Genomic DNA, 15,247 nt, shown 5'->3' on the forward strand with positions numbered 1-15,247 from the left:
TCGGACTCTGGACAATGGGCTCAACATGGCTTCCTCCCTATGGGTGGGACCCCAAATCACAAGGTTTAAACAAAATCCGGATCCTTCCTGGAACCTGTTGACGTTCCCAGGAGTGCCTGCAGGGTTCTCCCTGACACTCCTCCCCCAAAAGTATCCTGCTCGCTGAGCATACGTGCACCCACCTTCCGGTCAGGACTGCGACAGGTCCCTGCACTGCTGGGCACAGATGCTTGAAAGGACAAAGGATTTCCAGGGCAGAGACTGGCCCAGGGGCTGAGCTAGAGTCTGCCAGGGGCACCAAAGGCAGAAGCACAGGAGAACCCTCCACATCCAGGCTTAAGGAGGCCTCGGAAACCAAGAGAAAAGCCACCGGAATGAACTGGGTGCTGGGGGACTTTCTTTCATCCTGAACTGTGCCGGTGCGGCCACCAGAGGCCAAAAGCACCCTCAGGGTCAGTGTTTCTGGCCAGTCCTTCCAAAGCGCATAAAGGAGCTGAGGTTTGGGGAAGTCAGGAGTCAGGAAGGCTGGGTTGTCACCACCTTGCTGTGTGACCCTAAGGAGCTCACAGACCCTCTCTTGGCCTCAGTTTGCCAGCAGGGAAAGAGGAGTAATGACCCCTGCCCTGCCTTTCCTCCAGGGCTGTGGTCAGGGGCAGGAGGGGAAACTGCGGAGACCGTGGAAGCAAAAACGGCTGATCACAGCCCAGCCAATGCCTCACTCCTGCCACGAGTAATCAGCCAGACTGATCTGATAGTCCTGGAACGCGTCGACCTGGTCAGGCGACCAGGAGCCTTTTGAACCAGGACTGCTCAGCCACTAGGCTGGATGCAGAGCCCACTTGCTTGTTTCCAGGGTCTCCCATGTGGACGCCGTGTCCTTTTCTCGAATCCACCCCACGTGATGCAGGATATCAGCTCTCATCCCCATCTACAGATGAGCGGACTGCTTCACTGCTCAGGCAGGTGAAGTCATTCGTTCACAGTAACCACAGTCAGAGAGAGGCAGACACACAGATGGTGCCCCTGCTGCGCATCCTGGTGGTGAAGCCCAAGGCTGAACCAGAATGTGGGGGAGGAGATGAAACCCTTCAAAAGGCCAAAACCAAGAGGCCATGGTCGCGAGCCCCTCTGATTCAATGAGAAACGCTTCGGGCCTCATCTGAATCACACCCCTTACCTCGTCAGCAGGCACTGGGGGAGGACGCACAGACACACAGGCCCCGGGGTGGCAGCACAGGGCTGCCGCTTCAAACCGCTCAGATCCCGGAGAGGCTGCCCCATCAGCCCAAGGCCCCGAGAGGCAGGGCTGGGGGGCCCCTGAGACCCTGCCAGGCTCTGCCCGTGCCCGTGGCCCAGGCAATCTCCGTCAGGAGTGCAGAGCGAGTGGGGCCCAGCATCTTTAGGAGCAGCAGGAGAACCCCGTCCATCGAGTCCTGCTGAGAGCTGGCTGGGAGGGAGGTGCCCATGTTCCCAGGGGTCTGCCGGGGACCAAAGGACAAAAGAAGGGCAGTGGTTTTTGTGAGAATGGGGTGGGGTGGTGAAGGGTCCCGCCGGGGTCACCAGGTGTGCAAAACTGCTCAACCAGAGAGGAAAGCGAGGCAGAGATGCAGCCCGTGCCCGTCCCAACAGGGCACCTGTTTCTCCCTCCAGGAGGGGGTGCCAGTGGGCGAGCTGCGTCTTAAAGCTGTGTCCTGCCCCTCTCTGTGGGCCTCACCATACGACCACCTGCACAGGGAGGAGGGTGCCAGAGAGGAGAGGCACCCCCCCCCCCCCGGCGTGTGTCTACCCAGAAACCGTGGCAAAACGCCCCTGAAGCGGGTGCCCAGCACACATCTGCCTCAGCTGGAGGGAGAAGCGGTCTATTCAGCGAGGCTGGAACAAACAGAAATGAATTTCCAGATTGCTCCATTCTTCTCCCAGGCCCCTAGTTACCGCTTCTTGTGCGGGGGGGGCACCGGGCATCTGGAAACTCATTTGCACGCCAAGCACGAGGCCCGGCGGATCACAGCGATGGAGGGAGCGCTCGGCTGCCAGCACAAAGGATGGCCGCAGATGGTGCCGCCTGCTGCCCGCCCTGCCCACGGCCACCCCTCCCAGCCCGCGCTCCTCCTGGGGGCCAGCACGCCATGGGAGGGGGTGGGGGCACAGCGGGGGCATTCAGAGCTTTCCTCCTGTGTCACAAGCCACCCGCCTACTTGGTCAAGGACGGCCCTTGTCTTCCTATTGCTAGTGGAGTGGTTTTCTGCAGAGAGAATAAAGGGAGGCTGGTGGTGTAGAGGGGCCTGGCTGGGGAGGGTCTGGGATGCTGTGAGCAGATGTGCTGTGGGTATCAGGCAGCCATGACACAACACAGATGCCACGACAGCCACATTCCTACAACCAAGAGGGAAAGGACAGGGAGCAAGGGAGGCACCACCTGTCACCCCCTTGGCCCGAGTGGCCAGCTGGCACAGAGGCCACGTGGGCAGACGCATGGCGGACGGACGCAGGGCAGGCTCTCATCATGGCGCAAACCAACACAAGCTGTTCTGAGGCAAACATCGGTTAATGATAACACATGGGGATTTGCAGCCAAAAAGTCAGAGACCCAGGAGAACTGACAGACAGAGGCAGGTAGAGGATTATGCAAGGACAGAAAGACAGCCTGGCAGGGTAGGTGTCTGGGTGTGCATCTGCTCTGTCTATACACGGCTGAGCCAAGCACGCCTCTCTGATGAGGCGGCACCAGTGTCTACACCACCCCAGGAGAGGGGAGGAGAGGGGCCTGTGGGACAGTGGTGAGCAGGCTGTGGGACATGGGGACTAAGCGCCCTGGCTCTGGAGTTCCACGGACTGAGCTTGAGTTGTGCCCTGACACTCTTTAGCTGGGAGATTTCACACAGGCTGCTTCACTACTTGGAGCTCAGTCTCCCCATCTGTGAAATGGGCTTAACAGGGGCTTGCCTGCCTCAGAGAGTGGACGTGAGCTGTAAATTGGTGCTGCCAGTCAACCGCATGGGCATCCAAGCAGAAGCCAAAAGGGAGGGAGGGTGGGCGGAGGCCCAAAGGACCTTGTAACTCACAGCAGCCCCAGAAAAGTAACCCCTCCATCGTACACCCACCTCTGCATTCACAGAGCACCCGAAGGGCTGGTGAGGCACGGACTCCACAACCCATCCCAGCTCAGCCTCTACCACCCATGTGACGCCTTGAGCAAGTCACCTAAACTCCTGTGCCTCAGTTTCCTCACCTCTAAACTGGGGGGGTGGTAATTCTACTCCCCACGTCACAGAGCAGCTGTAAGGATGTGCTGCGTTACCACCACAAAGCACAGGAACAGCGTCAGGCACGGAGTAGGTGCTCTATGTATGTTTGCTACTGATACAATGACGATTAGTATTTTTGACCTTGGTTGGTAGATAAGTGACCGACAGGATGGGCTTTGGTGTCTCTGCCCACTTCTGACCACACAGCAGCAGCCCTGAGGGGTCCGTGGAAGGGAGAGGGGATTCCAGCCAGGGAGAAGACACGACAGTTTGACCTCTCATGCTCCCACTACCTGCACTTGTCTTTGCAGTTTATCCAGGAAGCTGCAAGGGACACCAGGGTTCCATGGACTTAAACAACTAAGTCACCTGCCAGCAGCAGGTGTCTTACAGTCGGTGTCATACCATGGTATGACTGGTGGTAGGTTTTTCTTTCCTAGTCGTACCTAAAATAGTGGTGTGTGTGAGACAAAGGGGGGCACCTCCTATTAACGGGATCCAGTAGACATATCTAGGGGCCCCTGCACCAGAGGGTGTTATGGTAAGGCGGCACGGACTTCTCTGGAAGAGAAATGGTAATGAGCATGGGGTCTGAGAATCAGGAGGGGCACAGGACGCAGGTCTGAGGGAGGGCACCAGGGGAGAGCCAAGTTCCCGACATTTGCTCCCCAAGATCTCCCTGGCTTCTGCCCCTACAGCTGGCGGCCACCCCAGTGTCCTTTAGGGACAAGTAAAAGGAAACCAGATGTAGAAATGAAGGAAGGTCTGGAGTAGAGCCCTGGGGCATCTTAGTCCTGGCTTGTCCCAGATGTGCCCTCCCTGAAAACAGTGGCAGGCCCTGCATGCGCCTCTACTTGCAGCTCCTGGCAGAAGGGATACTCAGGCTGGGCTGCTCAGATGAACCAGTATGGGGCTGCTAGCCTTACTTGAGAGAGGCGGCAGACGGAAGAGGCTGCACGGCTGCCTCTGGGAATTGCCTGGGCTCCAGGGAGGGAGGGTGGAGCTGCGTCCTCCAAACCAGCAGAGTAATCGGCAGACAATGAGCCACTTGTGGGTGGAGGGGTGGCAGAGGCTGGAGTCTGGGAGTCGGAGCATCAAAGGGGCAGACAAGCTCGCCCGGGCATATGCAAAAAACTGCCCCTTGCCAGGCAGGACTTGGGCTTAAGAAGGAGCCAGAAACCAGAGGCAGCCATGTGGCCACAAAAAAAAAAAAAAAAAGCAGCATTTGTTTCCTATGGAGGTGAGCATACGGATATTCAGACAGTGAGAGGCCTGGATACTCACTCCCGGTAAGGTCTGGGAATCGGGAAGGGATGGGGGCATGGGGGTGCAGGGAGGATGAAAGGCAGTCTGGGGAAGACGGTACAGAGACCTGGGTGTAAGGGCCAGGCAGGAGAATTGCCAAATGTGCTGCAGCCCGGGGAAGCTACACGCAAAACGAAACAAATGAAACAAAGGCGTATTAAGCATCAAGGGCATCTCAGCAGCTAAAAGGCTGCTGGAGAACAGCGGAGCTCTGAGTGCGGGAGTGTGTGTGGGTGAGACAGTGTGTGTGTGAAGAGGGAGGGAGGGAGGAAGGGATGAGGGCTTCTGAGACCCAGGGATGGGGCAGGACCCAGGGGGGCTCAGGAGGTATGCCTGCCAGGCGGCGGGCCCTCAAACCACGCTTCTGGGGGAGATGGCGGAAAGGAAGTCAGAGGGAGGCAGAAAAAGCCCCTGGGAACATGCCAACGGGGTTCACTGGTCAATGAAATATACTAATGACACATTTTCAAATGCTTTCATACCATCAGCTTACTCTATCCACACAAGACCCTCTGAAGTGGCAGCAGAAGCTTGGTGGTCCCCTTTCCCAGCAGGGAAGCCTGGTACGGGCCTTGCCTGGTGAGTCAAGGCAGAAGAACCAGTCTTCCACGCTGGGCTCCTCCCCCTTTCCCCTCCTTTCCTCCCTGGCACATCTGAGTTCCTGTTCCCATATCCACTCAAATCCCCAGGACCACCTCAAGCCACCTCCAGAAGATGGGCACTGCCCCCCGCCCCACCCATGGGTCACTGCAGCCCGATTATCTTTGCAGTCTGTCCTCTCTGCTTCTTGCCTGCTCCTATCACCTTCTGCAGCTTTGTCCTTTCTCTCCTGAATTATGACAAGCACGTTCTATCATCTATCTCAGTCTCCAATCCCGCCTCCTGCCAACCTGCCCTCTATAAGGCGGCCAGAGGAATTTTTCCACAAATGTATCCTGTTCACCTCTTTCCAATCTGTGTCCCCAGAGGCTGCACAGGGCCTGGGAGACGGTAGATGCTCAAAGGATGCTGAAATGAGTGAGAGATGCGCTATCCCGGGGCAAGCTGGGGGTTCTACAGAGAGAGCGTGAACCCCGAGGGCCACGACGGGATTCGAGGGGTTCACTTCTGCAACCCTGGCACCCAGCACAGGCTATGCAGCCAACACACACCTAACAGACGGAACTGCAGCTACACAACCCAATGTGCAGAAGACAGGAGAGATGGACAGACACCGGGCACGCTGCATCTGAGACCCAGTCGATCAGGGTAATACCCTGGGCACCCTGTGGCTTTTAAACCTGCCAGCAGCTCCCCACTCCTCAGGGGTGGGGACCCAGCCCCGAGACCATCAGCCCTGAATGGAATCCTATCCCCATGTGTCCAGGCTGGGGCTGTCATCAAATAAAATCTACAACCAAGTCAAGTGACACCTGTTTTGTGACGTGCACACCCATCAGTGGGCCACTCAGTCCAAACTGGGGAATGAAAGGTAACAAGCAGTTTACAGAAACAACATCCATTCATATAACTTGGAAGGCCAGCTGCAGCCCTGGCTCTTCTCTACTCACGGGTTGGCACTGGTGTTCCTATTGATGCGTCAATCACACCGATGACCCCAGAGCACCTCACCCAGGGCTCCCTGGGGATGCTGCTGTTGCTCCTCCTCCCGCCCCCCCCCACCCCCCGGGCCCAGGCCACACCCTCCTATCTTCTGACCTTCCTCTTTCATCTCCTAAAACACGGGGTCCTGCCTGGGACCACTAACCAAGGAAGCTTGTTGTGGGGGGTTGGTCAGAAACAGTGAAGACTCCTGCCTGTGCCTGGAGACCAGGGTTCTACTCTACAGATCTAGCAGAGAAAAGGAGGAATGGTGAGGGCCCAAAAGGGGAGGGAGAAGGGGGTTGCCGAGATGACACAGGCCTGGGCTGGTCTCTCCATCTCATCTGTAAAGTGGGGAGACAGTAAGAGGAACCTCTCTTCACAGGCCTGGCGTGAAGAGCCCTAAGATGAAGGAAGGGCCTGAGCTTTAAACCACATGTGAGAGATGGCAAGTCTTGTGTCAGAGTCTCAGCTGGAAACTCAGAAGCTGTGAAATGTTGACTACCTTCTGCTTCTAGAAGGCAGAGTGGCCAAGAGCACAGGCTGCCTGGGTTCAAGCCCCAGCTCAGCACTTAGCAGCTGTGTGACCTTGGGTAAGTTAGTTAACCTCTCTGTGCTCTGGTTTTCCCTTTGGTAAAATGGGGATAATAAATATTACCTACCTCCTAAGCCATCATGAGGATTAAACAAGCTAATACACGTAAAATGCTAGTATGATGCCGAGCATACAGGAAGAACTATAAGAAAAAACTGTCGCTTCTGTTATTAGGAGGTTTCTCTGTCTCCCCGTCTACATCCTGCTGCTCAAATAAAATACAATTCCTTTCACCCGTGTCCAAGAGGATCACACAAAACGCTTATAACGTCTTGGGCCCAGGCTTATACCACCTCCTTCACACCGGGTGCTCTCTGGGTGGGCAGTGTTGCTTCCGAGCACCCAGTGGTGCCCATACCCAATGTTTGTTTCTGCCAGACACTCTGTATTGGGCAGACCCGAGACCCCACGACACTGAGCCCCAGGAGCTGCTCACTCTGACTCAGCTCTGAGGCCACACAGTGCAGGCGGCCAGCCTGGGCAGACTCTTGCCTCTGGAGTGCCTGGGTGGCGGGAAGACCTTCGGCCCCTCCTCAGTCCCCATGCACCTGTGTGTCCAGCAGGAGGTGGGACAGGAGGCAAGGTCAGGATTCCTGCTGTGATCCATGGCCCCTGAGAACAGAGCTGTCCACGGAACTGTTATCTGCCCATCCTCCTCTGTGCCCACCAGCGCTGGGTGCCCCAGAAACAGAGCAAGGGGCCCCTCCCTGCCGGTTCTCTTGGACCATCTCCTCCAAGGAAATGGCACAGGATGCGCATGACCACAAAGGGTCAGGGCCAGGGGCAGCGACTCAGAGCCCTTGGGCCAGGGGCAGTGGCGGTCCGGCCTCAGGAAATCAGACATCTGTTCTACGTGGCCACTGACCCAGCGGGCAGCCTGGGGCTACGTATGTATCTGCGAAATTGGGTGTACGGATGGGAGGACCTAATGGGATCATGGGGGGCACACGGACAGGCTTTTCGTTTTCCCAGCCATCTGGTGCCCTCTGCCTCACCGCAGCCTCGCCAGCCCCAGCGAGGAGCTGGCCAAGGGTGAGGCTGCCCACGTGTTACGAAGCAGAAATGGAGGCCCAAGAGGAGGTGATTCAAGCACAGTCACATCGCAGGACAGCAGCCCCACTGCTGGTCTGGGATGGTTTCCCTTTCATCCCCAGTCAGGATGTCACCTGGGAGCAGACGCATCCCCGGGAGATGGCCGCGCGCCTCCTATCCACCTCCTACTCCCGTGAATCAGCACCACCCCAGTGCATCGTCCCTGGCCTGCTACCAACTTCCTGTGTGACCTCAGGTAACTTCCTTCCCTCTCTGGACCCTGTGTAAAAGCGGGGTGAGCGCTTGTGCTTTCTGAAGTCTGTTGCCCCATGACTCGGCCCTGGCCTCACAGCGAGCTCATGTCTCTCGAGGCTGGAGCCAGCCTCAACCCCTTCTCAATCCTGCAGGTGCCGTGAGTGGGATGAGCTGCTCATCCTAGACCCTCCCCCTCCCCACCAGGGTGGGCTATAGACAGAAGGGATTCCAGAGCTCTCACCTTGCCCAAGGACCCTATTTACTAAGGCCTTGAGCCCAGAGCAGCAAGTGGATCTGCTGAGGTCCAAGAGCCGGTGTGCGCAAGACGCAGGTGTGACAGGGCCCAGTAGGTGGGCAGATGGGCAGGAAGGACTCTGCAGCCTCAGCAGCTTGGGCAGCTGAGGGGTTAGAACTTCCCTCTGGTTACGGGAAATGTCATTCCCTGGGGGCTTGTAGGTTGGACTTTGGTGGCCCTGACAGCTGACCCCTGGAACATAAAACCAAAGATGTTTTCCTTGGGGGAAAATCTCGCTCTCCTGCAAAACAGCCGTATCATTGCTCCAGCACCAGCAGAAGCAGCAGCATGCTGTCCTGAGTTTCAGCTCCTTCTGGCTTTTCTAGATGGTTCCCACACTTTGCTGCCTGCTCTGTCACGTCCCATCACCGTGGGTAAGAAAGTCAAAACAAGGAAGGATCCACTGCTGGCCCTTTGGCCGAGTGACCCTGTTCCTCTCCATCTCTGCCTGCCCCCCTCATCCACACACAAGCCTCACGGGCAGGGTGACCACCAGATGAGTGGCGCCTGGTCCCAGGATTCACAGGGAGGCCCACGGCCTGCCCCGCCCAGCCCTACCTGCTTCTCTGTGCTGGGCAGATCCTGCCATCTGCGGTCCTATGGTCTGGGCCGGCAGGAGAGGACCTCTGGCATGCTCCACCAGTGTTCCCACACCTGTCCCCCAGGGCTGGTGGGGTTGGCAGGAGCTGGACGTCTCCAAGCTTGTGAACTCACCCTAGGAAGTGAACTCTGGGGGATCTCAGAGCTGCTGCTGGCAGGGTTGATCCCCAAACCAGTTTGGCCGTCCCTCAACCCTGCGGAGCGACCCAAGAGATGTCAGACGGGTTGAGCCTGTCCGTGGACTTTAGGAAAATCCCAGCCTGGAAAATTCCTTGTCCAGGTCACACCACCCTCTGGGCCTTCCTGGCTAACTCGGATTCAACTGAAAATACACCCGAAACAAGCTCAAGGGGGTGTTTCCATCAGAAAAAGAATGCTCCTTTCTTCTTGGGGGTGCCCCTCAGAACTGCCAGCCTGAGGGATGGGCCTGGATAGGGGCACTGGCCAAAGCATTGCTGTCTGCAGAGACCAGCTGGCAGGGAGCTGCCACTGTGTACTGCACCCCCATGGGGGGCCGGCTCACACACCCCTTGCCCCCTGGACTCTCATTAGCCACCTGGTGGTGGGGAAGTCACAACCCCCATCTTAAAGATAAGGGGCGAGCACAGAGAAGCTAAGTAACCTGGCTCAGGACACACCTGAGTCGGTGGCAGGCCAGGACCAAGGCGGGATCTTCCCATCTTACTTGGGACATTTGCTGGTGGTGGGGTGAGCGTGGGGCTCTAGACCATCTCAGCTGGAAATTATGCAGCATTGATAGCAAAGCATTAATAGCATTAATAGCTGGAGAGGGGAGGGGCCCCGAGCCACGCCCACAACATCTCGAGGCCAGGAGGCCTCCGTGCACCTGCACCCCATATGTCAGAAGGACACGGGTTCCAACAGGACTGACCTCTTTGGCTACCCAAGGATGGACGAGAATATCCATGGGGGTTGGGGGGCAGTGCGTGCCTAGAGCCCATAGTCTCCCCACCTCCACCTTGCTCCGAGGCAGCACCTGAGCAGGACAGAGGAGACCCAGAGGCCCAGGCTGGCGAGGATGGTCTCCCCAAGCCACCGGCCCTGGCGTGACACTCCCAGTGCGTCTGCAAGACAAGACGGGAGCCACACCGTCTGCCTGCCTGCAGAGCTCACGCCCCGCGTTCCAGCAGGTCACCTGGGCAGCCTGTTCTCTCCTCCGTGGCCAGTTTCTCCCGGGGGTTAAACACTACTGCCTGTTGCCCCCTCTCAGGGAGCCTGAGGGTTAAGGAGGGATTACAGGAATCAATTTCTTCCCTGGGTACTTCACTTTTCTGAGGCTTCCCAGCTGGGTACTCACAGTTCGGCTGTGTCCTCCCACTCCCAGTGTAAGAAGGAGTGGTCGGTGTGAGGCCAGGCCCTTCCCAGGGTCAAGCAGACCCCCGAGACCAAACACACAACCACCCACCTTTGTGGAGGGCCAGAGGGCTGAGTCTGAGAGCTGAGAGGCTTTGCTGAGCACTCCCTCCATCCGTTCCGGCCCCCACGTTCAATCTCAGGACCTTGACTCTTCCCGTGGGAGCCAGGAGCCAGTGACAGACCCCAGGACCCTTAAACGGCAGTTTCCTTGCACCCAGCCTGGACTCGTAAAGCCAGGGTCAGAGCCTTAGGGAGGTGCGGACTGATCCCAGGGCAGCTTTCTTTCTATAAAGGAAGCACCTGGAAAACTTACCAGCCCTTAAGAGTGGCTAAGGGGATGTGTGCTGTGGTGACGGGGGCAGAAGAGAGATTTGGGGCAAGCAGCACTTTGCTGGTGACCCTTGATTACTGCAAAGTGGGTTCAGGGCACTCACTGTTCTTGGATAAAGAGCAGGTTCAGGAGAAACCTGCTGACCAGACCCCCAGCTCTCCTGCCTCTAACCATTTGGACCCCAACCCTCCCACTCCTTCCCGGCTTCCCCTGGCTGAGTGACCTGGTAACCTCCAAGGATTTCAGGTTCCCGGCACAAGAAATGCAGTCAGTGATGCCTGCCCCTGACTCTGGGCTTGTGCGGTGAGGCCTGAGCACTGGGCAGGTGGCTTAGAGGCGGAGGCAAAGCTCCACTCCACCTACAGTCACTCTGGAAATCAGCTCAGGGGCACATGACCTGGCCCCACGGGCAGCACTTGGTGGCAGACTCAGATGCTGCTTCCGGACCCCGCACTGTGGGGGATGACAACCTTCTGGTGGGTTCCCTATCCAGAACTGTGTTGCAGGGTTTTCTCTCTTATCCGCTTATCTAGCAAGGGCAGCTGAGAGCCGCGCATTTCAGGAGTCTATGTCTTGGCTTCCTAATCGGTCATTCTACTCCTTTTCTGAGAAGCCCTGAGTGTGGATGTTTGACGGAGCCCTGGAAACCACCCGTGCCTGGCTGGCCCGACCCCTCCAGGTGCCCAGCAGGGGTTGGCAGTGGATGGCCCAGCTGCCCAAAGCACCAAACTGGCCTCCATCTGCCCCACTGGGCTCTCCTTCTAAACTGCAGGGGTCCCTGATGTATTTTGGAGACTATCTGCAATGCTTTTAGCAGGCTGGCTCCTCGTTTTAGTTATGTATAGGTAGACACCATTCGAAGAAAACCTGACATAGGGACTGAATTTATAGAACACTTAGGGGGGAGGGGGCAGGAATCGAGAGAGGAGTTTTCTCTTTGCAGAAGCTCCTTTATGTGATGAAATGATTCTCTGTGAGGTTTCTTTCAATATCCAGCTGCCTTGTTGCAATGAAAATAAGAATTATTTATACGAATTCCATTTACATCTACTGCTTCCTGGCTGCACCTGTTACTCAGAGTGTAGCACACCTGGGTGATGTCTGGGTGACTGTGGCCTGGACAGCGAGGCCCCGGGGCAGGACAGAAGTACTTGGGTTTCTAGGCCAGGGGTTCTCGATCTTGCCTGTGCATCAGAAGCAACTGGAAGGCTTGTTCAAACCCAGAGTGTTGGGTCTCACTCCCGGTGGAGTTTCTGATTCAGTGGGTCTGGGGTGGAGCTGAAGAATTTGCACTTCTAACCAGTTCCCGGGTGATGCTGCTGCTGCTGGGCCGGGGAACCCCACTTTGGGAACCACTGCTCTAGACTGAGGGGTGAGCTCAGTTGCCATTTTCTGCATGAACAGTGGGAGGGCACCATTCCTCCCTCGCCCCTTCACGCAAGCTCTCCGGCCAGGAGGGCCGTGGGCCTGGCAGATGGCCTCTCACCCCGCTGCTGACTTCCCCGTTCTTTGTGTTCAAGGCTCTGGAGGTTTGACTCTCTTCCCGCCGTTGGTCCACGAGAAGGAACTCCGGGCAGGGAGTCAGAAGTGGGCGAGCCTGGGTTTAATCCACTGTGTGGTCCCGGGCAACACCCTGGTAGGTGTGTGCACCTCAGTTTCTTCACCCGCATGGCAACCTATCTCACCCAGCTGTTCTAAAGGTGTAATAGGGGCGACCTTGACAGTGGCTCCTGCGGACCAAGAACTTGATTCAGGCCGGGTGCCGTTCTGGGCACTTCGCATGCGCCGTCTCATTCAGGCTGGCACTCTAAGAAGTAACTACTACTGCCCCTGCCTAACCGTCTCCGCTCTACCACTCCCTAGTGCATTAGCGGTGTGGCCCTGAACCCTCTCTGCCTCGGGGCCTGCCTCACAGTGGCCCTAAGGACTGAGCTGGCTCCTGCAGGGCTCAGCACCACTGCGGCTCTTAGGAAGCAGCCCCAGGGCAGCTCCAAGTAGGCAGGCGGGGGCAGACAGCAGCCTGGGCCATCTGCAGTTCAGGCCGGCTCTGGCTCCATGTTTCTCTCCCAGAGCAGCTGGGGGAGGGAGCCGTCATTTGTTTAGGCCTCTGCAGTGTTTAATCACCACTCAGCTCTCCCTCCCTCCCTCCTCCCGCCCCCAGCGCCTGCTCTCTCCCTGCAGGAAACAGCTCTCTGCCTTCTGCCTCTGAGGGAAGCCATGAAAAAATTAACACAGCGCCCAGAGAGGAGGAGACACTGGGGCAGGGAGGGTGTCAGAGCCAGATGACCAGCTGGTGAAGACCAGCTGGTCCCAGCCGAGCAGACACCAGTTGGGCAGGCTGGATCCTGAGGGGGCTATGAAGGGCCAGCAGGCCACAGGGTCTTGGATGGCCATCAGCCTGGGGGTCCAGAGCAAATCCATCTGCCTCTGAGGCAGCTGGAATGCAAAGCCTGGGCCTTCCTGGGGTCCCAAGCCGTTGGAGAACTTGAGGACAGGGATAGATTCTCTGCCTCTGCCCTGCAGAGGGCCAGGTCATCCAAGGACATGCCCTCGGGAAGGTCAACTCCAGGCCGGGCAGAAACTCAACACACTCTTTTTCTCTGTTCATTTTCCTGACAATCCTGTGATGTCAGGATCACTACCCCCATTTTCCAGGAGGAAACGGGTGCTCAGAGAGGTTAAGGAACCCGCCCAACGACCACCAGCCAAAACCATCAACAGAGTGGGATCTACTGCTTTTTAATTAATAAAATGACTTTTTATTTACCTAAGTAATGCACAAATAGCCTCCTTAGAAAGCTAACATTTCAGACAGAGGCCAGAAGAGGGATCAGGACCCACATTTGCTGGCCTCCAAAGCCACAGTTTTGCTAGTACATCTGATGGTTCCGCCTCACTGTAACATTTCCCCACCCTCCCTGCTTTACTTTTCAATGGTAATTTTTGAAGAAGTAAGGTGTGTATGTGATTAAAAATATACAAAAGTAGAAAAAAGGTATGTCCTGAAAAATGCAGTCTCCCCTCCCCAGTCTCGTATCTTAGTTCCTCCCGCCAGGGGAATCAGGCTAGTGGCTTTGGTTTTCCTTCCAGAGTTATTCCACCATTTACATGTATCAGAGTCGTTGCAACATCTGTCTGGAAGTTTCTTGCCCTGGATATCCACGTGGTTCGGCCCTCACTGGCTTACTCAGTGAGGGCTTCCCTGACCTTTCCAGTTTGCAGATGGCAGTACCATCCCCGCCACCTGGCTCCCTCCGTGACCCTCCTCTGCGGCACTTACTACCTTCTACTTTTCATGTCATTTCTCATCTGATGCCCCACTGTGTGGTCCTGGGCAAAGAGCAAAAGCTCTTTCCAGTGCAGGGGTTTCCATGGACTGCATCACCGCCACATCCCCGGTGCCTAGAACAGTATCTGACACACAGGTGACACTCAACGTTACCAGAAGCCCTGGGCATGGCTGGTATGGGCAGACCCCACCCTGACACAAAGCGCGGCGTGTTATACATGCTGGGCTCAGCCTCCTTTTTAAGAGCACAAGTTTAAGCGCAAACTGATCGTCATTCCTAGAACACAGAACTGTGCTTGATCCCTACCTCACACCACAGACCAAAAAAAAAAAAAAAAAAGCAAAATAATACATTGTCTGGAAGATGATATAGGTGAATACCTCCATGACCTTGGGATTGGGGAATATTCTCAAAGAGGACACAACAACCACTAACCATAAGGGGAAAGTTGAGAATTTTCCAACATAAAAGGGAAAAACTTCTGGTATACCCCTTGAAGAGAGTGAGAAGGCTAGCTAGCACAGGGGAGCGGAGCGTCTGTACGAAACAGAAGGCACACGGTGCATGGTGAGGCCCAAGCTCAGGGGCTCTGGGGAGTCAGGCTCCCCCAGACTGTCTGCAGCCACCCAGGAAGGCTTCTCAGAAGAGGCGGAAGGTGACTCCATCTCACTCCTCCCCCAGCTCCAGCCTCTTCCTCCTCCTCCATGAAAAACAAGAGATTTAAGACAGACGCAAGAGCCCCCCTTCCTTGCCCCGCTCAGAGATAACCAGGTAAGAAAAAACAAATGAGAGCTCCCAGGAGCCAGGCAGGGCCTTGAGAAGCTGGGTTTGACAGGGCAACAGCATTTAGCAAAGCTCACATCATCTATCACTGAGGCCCAGTCATTTAGATACTAGGCATTTGATTAAACTAATATGGGCGGCTGGGGCGAGGCATGGCTGGGCGCTTCCCACCCTCGCCTACAAATGAGACTGTCACACACAATCCGATTACCTTGACTGCCACATTTATCTCGGGAGAGGGGCCATCCATCACTCCTCAGCAGTTGACTCTGCGCATCCTCCTGGAGGAGGGGAATGAAGTGTGCCCCCAAGTTTCAGCAGGCAGTGTCTGTTGGGTCATTCATTCCATCGCCCTCTCGGCAAACACCGCCCCAAATGCTTGCCCTGGGGTAGGTCTTAGGCTGGGCACTGGGATGCAGAGCAAACACAGTCCTTGCCCTTGAGGGTCCCACGGAGGGTGTGTGGGGAGGTATGAGATCTGGCAGCAAAGGAGAGCTCAGTGTGTCCTACAGCTGAGGGGCCCAGGCTTGCACGCCAGCTCCCACTCCTCCAGCTGGG

General features: G+C 56.6%; 1 protein-coding gene and 1 long non-coding RNA gene across 2 annotated transcripts in view; one reads left to right on the forward strand and one right to left on the reverse strand.

Moving 5' to 3' along the window:
• ZMIZ1 (zinc finger MIZ-type containing 1) overlaps window positions 1-15,247 on the reverse strand; it is a 143,802-nt gene that overhangs the window by 36,256 nt on the left and 92,299 nt on the right. The gene's annotated exons all lie outside the window — the stretch shown is intronic.
• Window positions 4,340-5,945, forward strand: LOC307175283. Its single transcript, XR_013824286.1, has 3 exons — window positions 4,340-4,534; window positions 5,039-5,129; window positions 5,517-5,945. It is a non-coding gene; the product is annotated as an uncharacterized lncRNA (long non-coding RNA).

Source organism: Stenella coeruleoalba, assembly GCF_951394435.1.
Source record: "Stenella coeruleoalba genome assembly, chromosome: 16".
Taxonomy (NCBI): Eukaryota; Metazoa; Chordata; class Mammalia; order Artiodactyla; family Delphinidae; genus Stenella; species Stenella coeruleoalba.